The 8,314-nt window shown below is 42.5% G+C and overlaps 1 long non-coding RNA gene across 1 annotated transcript; it reads right to left on the bottom strand.

Annotated features, from left to right (window-relative positions):
- Window positions 1-260: 260 nt before the first annotated feature.
- LOC123101267 (uncharacterized) lies at window positions 261-2,793 on the bottom strand. Its single transcript, XR_006448587.1, has 2 exons — window positions 2,227-2,793; window positions 261-822 (listed from the first exon to the last, which is right to left on the bottom strand). It is a non-coding gene; the product is annotated as an uncharacterized lncRNA (long non-coding RNA).
- Window positions 2,794-8,314: the final 5,521 nt, after the last annotated feature.

Raw genomic sequence — 8,314 nt, 5'->3', positions numbered from 1 at the left:
AACCGGTACACATCAAACCAGGGAGAAAAACCCACGCTTTCCTAATCAAATCCCATTTTTATCTCCATTGAAAAACGGTAGGCATCATCCCAGGGAGAAAAAACCCACACTTTCCTAATCAGATCAATATATACTTCCACGCTTTCCTATAATCAAATCAAATCCGATTCGTTTCATTTGTTTCGTTCGCCTCCCCTCGTCCGTCATGTAGCGATAAAAGGAAACAAACTCAAAAGAATCCTAACAATAATTAGCCTGCCTTACAAAAAAAAAAACCGAGAAACAATATTTGGCAGTGATTACATCCTAGAACAGCAGGCACAAGATATGGAAGCAATCACGTCCTAACAACCCCGCAAAAAAGCAACAATCAGCCTGATTTACTTCCTAAAACAGAAGACACCCCGTACTATTTGTTGTTTAAGTACAGGATAATCTCCTCAAATATCTCGGTCATATTGGGACTGTTATTTAAGTACGTACTATTTGTTACGGACTTGGTCACTCAAGGACACCCCTGGATCAAGCGCTCCCCATCAAGCACAGCACAACGACAGATCATTGGGAGATCACACGAGGCACCTGTTGTGGAGATCACACGAGGTCACCTGTTGTGGCAATCACGAATTTATTGTCACCCAAGTCTGTTGTGGTCTATCTTCACATGGAGGACACATGTGCTTACAATCAACCAACCATGCAGTCTCGCTTTCATCGCCTCGAGGTGAGTTCAACTTTGACACCGGCTCTGCTATTCCCTTTTTGTCAAAGCAATCTAATTCTCTAGTTCCATGGTGTTGTTCCCCCGTGATCTTCATAGTCCTGATACATGCAAGTAAATTATAAGCTTAGATGATGGCATTATTCATTTATATTTTTCACAAAAGAAAATGCATACCACTATGAAAATAGCCTCATAGTTTCTGCAATTCATGGTCAGATAGCTCTTATATCAAGTAATGGAAGCAATAACATTTGCTTATAAGATGTCACATGATAAGGGACAAGGAGTTGTCTACTTTCTAACAAACTGTGTATGTTTTGATTGGCAATTTGTATCTGAGCATGAAATAATCTTGACAATTGTCAGGTATGTTCCTATGTGAAACATCCACATACCAATGGATACAATGCTTCCCACAGCCAAGAGAGCATGTGGAAACATCAAACGGTATCACCCCTTCACACTGACATATTTTTATTTGTAGTATAGTTATCGGTATATCTGGATTTATTAAATCCAACTATGCGCTGCGTATATTGATTCAAATCCAGACCTCGCAGCTAAGCGGAAGACCCCGTGTGTTGAATCCATTGCCATGCCTCGCCCAGATGCACATCTCTTATGAATCACCATGTTATGTTACTGAGGTTTCCATATGTCCTGTCTATATTTCTTAGTTACTTGTTAATCATGCTCTGTAGGATTCAGTTGTACTATATTCTTGGTTACATGTTAATCATGCTCTATATGAAAATGAAAATATTCCGAACAGGGTTCACAGCTAATGCAAACTTCAATTCGACGCAGTTTCAATGAAAATGAAAATATTCAGAACAGGGTTCCAATGTTATGTTTGAACATCGATAATGTTAGCCTCTAACACGGCTTCATAAGGATCTATGTTACATAAACTGATTTTCTTTGTATGGACGTGTTGTCAACATGATTTATTTTCCCAGCTGTATTAAAGAAAATCAATGACAAAAGATATTCTGTCCAGGATCAACTGTGATACCTATGTTCTATCCGTTTTATTTCCTTCCTAATTTGAGTTTTTCCTTCCTAATAATGCCCACTAACTCTGCAATTATTGTTACAGGATCATCTTTCTATCCATTGTTGCATATCGACCTAATCCCACGCACAAAGGAGATCCGTATCCATTTTTGCAGTGAGAGTTAATTTCCATACGGCACACACTTGGTTTCAGATCGTAGCCCCGTTCTCCCGTTGATCTTTCCCCACCTCTGATACAGTCAGCGCAATGCCACACCGCTCAAGATTAACGGCACACAGACACCTACTGAAATGGGTTACAGTAAGTTGATTTATTTACTCATGTTTACCATTTATCATTACCATCATCATGTTTATCTGCATTGATTATTTCCAAAACACATCATGTTTACTATTCCAAAGCAGTGAATATTTGAGCCACGATGAAGAAACTGGAAGATAATATCCGGCTGGAAACCAATAGTACAAGAAGGAATGAATCATACCCATATAGAGACCATTGATCGGCATGCTCGACGACGACTCCATGGCCTTTGCGTTGCACGACTGTCGCTCCTCTCCACTCCACGTGTGTTTCCCTTTGGACGGCGGCAAGAGCAGCCTCCATCACCCAGCGACCGCACAGCGTCCGTCTCCTAGCCACCGTCTCCGCACATACCCCGTCTCCCGGCCACCGCGTTGTCATTGTATCGCGTGCAGCCTCCGTTTGCCGGCCACCGCACCTACCATTAATGGGCGGCGGCCCACGCATTCAGGGACGGCTTCCCGCGCATCCTCGACGAGCGGGGCGTGCAGAGCTCCGAGGAACCGGCCGCAACGTCACATCAACCCAAACGTCGAGCGTGCCGACCATGCCGGCATGTAAATCGGCGCCGATGCCGACCACTATCTCCTTCCTTCTGTGAAAAGCGGCGAGATTGGGAGGACATTCTGCGTAGGGTTTCTATTGGAACCTTTTGTGCTCATCCGACGGCCGATCTGGGTCGTCCAGAAGGTCGAACATTGTGCACCGTGGGGTAACAGCGGCGGCGGGCCGAAGTTGGGCCAAATTGAATGGATGGCGGCCAACGTTATTTTAGCCCTTGGAACTTTTTTTTTGCGTGAGATCTCACGCCTGGGCCAAATGTTAGGCTGTGCGTTTTCTCTTGTTGAACTGGGCATTTTCGCCTATTCTTGTTTTTTTGCTAATTTAGTCTTTCAACGTTGTCTTACACTAATATGGAAATAATGTTTACATTATCTGAAAATATTAACAGCAAGAAATTTATATTGCCATATGCTATTAATTTTATGGCAATTACTATGTATCATTTTAATATATCATAGATTAAAATCATTATTGATGTCACTGTACCAGAATTAATTTGGTACAAATGTGACTTATCTGAGATTAAAATGTAAATCATTTTTACAGTCTGCTATGAATTGTTTCAATTACAAAATTAATGATGTTGGGGTATATTAATAGCAAGTGCATTTCACTATTGTTGAAGGCTTTGTAAAATAGCATACTGCCAATGATATGGAATGATTGTATAATGTGGTGCTTACTTATATTTTCAAAATAAGAGAAACATTTTTTTCACACAATCTTCCTTGCAGATGAAGTCTCCGGCACGATCCAGTGAACATACTCCCTTCAAAGACACGTCAAACTCTATGAACACGAGTAATATTTATTGATCAAATGATGTGTAAGTATACTACATTCTGATGGGTGTCATCGATATTATACTAATGGAGGGAACCTATAGATGTGAAAGAATGTAAGCCGCAACATGCTACAGAATGATACACGCAAATAGATAATTTGTTTGCCAGTTCAAAACAAAGAAACGGCAGTTTCCTATTAGGCTCAACTTCGCCATGATGGTGAACGCCGATATTTACTTGCTCGAGCCAGTGTTTTCTCATGGGCAGTTGTGTGTTGCACTATCTACATCCATTGCTAGACAAAATGTCAGGATTCTTGCCATCCTGGGTTTTGGTAATAAGAAAAAGAACTCAGATGCAGAAAAAAGTTCAAATTGCAGCAAAAACAAGAGATCCGATCGTCATGTTGGTACGTACATGATGAACATCGTCTATAGAGAGATCCTTAATTACATCATAAGGGAGAAATTGGCACTTATACTACTCTGTCTTTTTTATTATGTATAACTATGTTTTTAGAATAAAAATAGATAATTGTATGTTTTTTAATTTTGAGAGATTTATGTTGTGGTCACCTCCGTCATGGGGGGCCATTTGTGTTTAATTTGCAACTTCATGTGTTATTGAGAGAAACGGAACCAGTTGTGATATCAAATAATTGTGCAATCATTTATCTTTTTTAGAATCTAAAGCTTTTTTTAGAATCATTAAAATGAGATTATTTAGTGACATGTCCATGATTTATACATGTACCATTGCCCGTGACAACGCACGGGCATTTTACTAGTTACAAGTTGTATTCTAACACAGCGAAAGAAAAGGGCCATGCCCGAGACGGAGGTTACGCACGCACAGAGGCGAGGGCTATTCCAAAAACTCAATGGCCCTGGATCGCAGCGGACTTCCACGCCACCGGCCAGGCCGCCGTCCCTGCAACACTCTTGACAGAAAAGAAATCCAAAGAAGAGCGACATCAACTCAGGAATCTTCAATTCCATCTTCCAGACATCCCGTTCTATCCTCCCATGGAGCCATTAGCCTTCAGAATACCAAGAACGATGGAAGGATTAGGAATGAAATCAAAGATGGACAAGAAACAAGGTGCTTCCTTCTGATTTCTTTCCTGCACACAACAAATGTTACATGGAATCATTCCCTTCGGCTCTTACCTGGGATCTTCCTAGACGACGTCGGCTCTTCGCCAGACCACAACAGCCGACGGCGCTTGGTTTAGGCTTGCGACGGCGCTGCCACACATCGAGTCGCATCGCGACAATGGCATCAGCTTCCTCTGGCCTTGGCCCCGCGCTGGACCGGGACAACGGAACCACCGTTTTCGCAGCCGCTCCACGACGCGGTCGCTGCCCGCGCGGAGGCACCCGAGGTCGTGGCTCCTAGACCGTCCTCCGCGGTGAAGCCCCCTGGCGCACGATGCGGCCACTGCATCTAACTCGGAGCGACTTCCTCCATGGCCTCGCCTGCCGAGGGAATTGTCCCGGCTTCCGGCCGGCGACACCTGGAGCGTGCGCGCTGCGGTGGCTCGTCCCTCCGGAGTCGATGACTTGCTCCATGCGCGTCAGCAAAGCAAGGCAAGGCGAGGCGACAGTCTCGCGGCTCCTTGGGGCGCGCACGCAGTGGCGTCCTTCGGCCTCGCCGCCCGCAAGGATGGCCCACAACCGTGACGCGGTATGGAAGACCGAGGCGACGACGCGGCCCTTGGCTCACATCCGCGCAGGCGGCGCCCGAGGCAACGGCCCTCGGCTGCCCCCCCGGCCCCGGAGCGGTGGCGCCCTCCGCGCGGCTCCCCACAGCAGAGATGACGGCGCGCCGGGTTTTTCCCGCTCCTCGCCGACGAGACGGCGCGCCGGGTTTTTCCCGCTCCTCGCCGACGAGACGGTCGCCGGCAGCGCGGGTCGGGGGAGCGGTTGCTCCCGAGGAAGAAGAAACTGTCTCCTCCGCCTGCCTTATCCATCCACTCCTGGTGGTGGGCGGCTGGGCCGCCTGTAAGGCCGTATGGGCCAGAAGGCCCATGTGTTTTCGGTCCATTTTAAATCCTGGACGATTTTGCCAAATTAATCCTACATTTTTTTGATTATTTTCGCATTTTGTTCTATTAACAGCAGTTTAACTCTGTTTTAGACACTTTTAATTACAATACTTAAATTTCAGTACTGTAAATATGTTGAGTACTATGTATTCCATATAATATGTTAATGTAATATATCTCCATGTTTCTTACATGTTGAGATTAATTACATCTATTATTTACAATTGAGATTTTTTTTATCTCTTGCAAAGATAAATTCAGTACCTCTCTAGTACTGTTTCTCCGTTGAGTACAAGGTATTCCGGAATATTTCCTTGATGTATCTATTTCCATGTTCCCACATGTCGAGATTAATATGTCTATTTGCAATTGAGATTTCCAATTTCTTGCAAATACGGATGTAAAATTCAAGGTGATTTCTTCAAATTGATGCTTGAGATCACAAGGTAGTCATATGGATCTACTGGCTATGCAGATTATCGATGACTACTGGTAAAACCTATATTTTGTCGTTTCGACATTATGATTTCTTTACATAGTGCTCTCCCACACATTTTACTAAGTCATGACATAAGGCATCAGGCGTGAGTATCTACTGATTCCATCAGATTATACTCCCTATGCCGCAGATCTAATCTATTTTGAAGATTATTTTGATGGTGTCATACTTAACAATTTGAGATTCACACTAATGGTCTCAAGCCAATTTCTTGAAATACCCATTGATTTTGCTAAGTTCATTACAACATCAACCATTATGGTCTTTAATTTACTGGTTGTGAATTAATTATCTTTGGTTTACCCATAGAGATAGCATATGCCTATAGAGTTTGAGGTATTCGCCCTTAATGGCCACCACTGCCCTATTTGGGCTATGGACATCATGATTGCTCTTGTGTCCCGTGGGATAATGTGTGCAATCCTGGATTCACCTTTAGTCAGGATCACACCGCTAACAGAAAAATGGTGTCTTATATATCATAAGGCATTAGATTCAGATCTCAGCATATGATTATTCTGTATTAGCAATTCCTGAGATACAATGAACCTCAAGGGCAAATGTTTAAATCTTACTTCAACCTTCAATCCAACATCACCAGCTATGACGGGACCCTATGGCCAGGGAGAATGTGATGGTTGAATATGCCTCAACCGACATGTTTAGAGATTATTAATAGTCTTTCAATCTCTTGAGTGGTCAATATAATTAATGTCCATTTACGATGTTGTAACAACAACATATGTATTGTTGTCATCATATATTGTATATCACAATAAATTGTATCAACATTTTGGTACAAATACATTTTTATGTATTCTATATATCTCACAGTGATTTTCATATTGAAAATCTTCATGTCTATATATAGATTTCTATGAGAGTCAATCCGATGAAAAATGATGCGCCTTGTGGACATATGCACCACAAACTCTATACTCAGGATCTCATGGAAGTCCAATGTTTCCACTCTCATTGAGAGAAAGGAGATATTTTAAAATCGCTAGACATGATGAGGTATTTGTTGGATCAACTCGAGTCATATTTACTATTCCTGTGGGTACTCGAGTAACATCAGAATGCTTTATTTTTTCCCAGGTTTAACTCGTACCCTACTAAACTATGGAAGTATCCGTCAAAATAGTTTCCATAGCGAAACTTATGATGGCAACAAAGAGAAATAACTTCTCTTTACCATATGAAATGGATATGGCAAGCACATTCTCTGTGTATCATTTGGATTGTACTACACATACGACACAACCCGTAGCACATGTTGCGTACGAGATAGCTTTCTAGAGTGTCTTGTACATGACAAATTCGGCATACTCGCCTTCGGTCATCTAGACATTGGGTTGAAACCGAAACTATCAGTAATTCCAATAGTTTATGATTATTATGATGCTAAATTCTAACAATATTTGGATTTTATGTGCACTACAAATGACACAAGGAAGCTAATTTTAAGTCCCGCACACCTTAAACTCTATGCTGAACCACTCAGACTCCTTGAATGCATCAAGTTGAGGTAAGTGGCTCTTCCCATTCATTGACTAGACTATTCAGGTATTCCATGGTTCTAAAAGACATATCTACATGATGGTCCGAAGTGTGTGTTTTATTCACATGAAACCATTGGCTCATTATTCTGACATCAATTTCAAGCAAATCGAATGGATAACATTGCAGAATTCTCCTTGAGTGCCTTCTCTATGGCCCTCAGATTGAAATTTAGCCCGTTGTCCTAATGTCTAGACTCAAAATGGTTCGCTAGAATCCTATCCAAAGAGATAAGCTCATTGCATTATCTTTATTTTGGAATTGCAACTTACCAACTTTACATCGGAGTCATGCAGTTTTACACGCTCATGACATAACTACATAATATTATTCCCCTCTATCGTTGATATATGGATATCTATCAAGTATTTCCTATCTGCGGTAATTCAGTTGCATACCGATATCACCACCCGGCGTACATCATTGGCCCCTCAATATGTGACGGCCCCGATCCGTGCACGACAGTGGGGTAGTAGTAGCCATCAGTGGTGTCGTCTGGCTCCTGGGATCCGTCATCTGGTCGCAACAATCAGATATGGGGGAAAAGAGGTAGCAAAGCAACCGTGAGTACTCATCCAAAGTACCCACAAGACTTACATCAGATCTAAACTAAGTATGCATCTATATTAAAGGAATGGGATGTATCTGTGGACTAAACTGCAGAATGCCAGAAGAGAAGGGGAAAGCCTAGCCTATCGAAGACTAGCATCTTCAAGCAGCTCCAAGCATCTTGCAACATTCAGAAGAGTATAGAATAGCAGTTTATATTTAGCAAACATGTTGTAACATTAGCGCCCAGAGATCACTTTTGTCG

This window comes from Triticum aestivum, chromosome 1A (assembly GCF_018294505.1).
Source record: "Triticum aestivum cultivar Chinese Spring chromosome 1A, IWGSC CS RefSeq v2.1, whole genome shotgun sequence".
Classification (NCBI taxonomy): domain Eukaryota; kingdom Viridiplantae; phylum Streptophyta; class Magnoliopsida; order Poales; family Poaceae; genus Triticum; species Triticum aestivum.
This window is presented reverse-complemented; position numbering and strand designations above follow the sequence as displayed.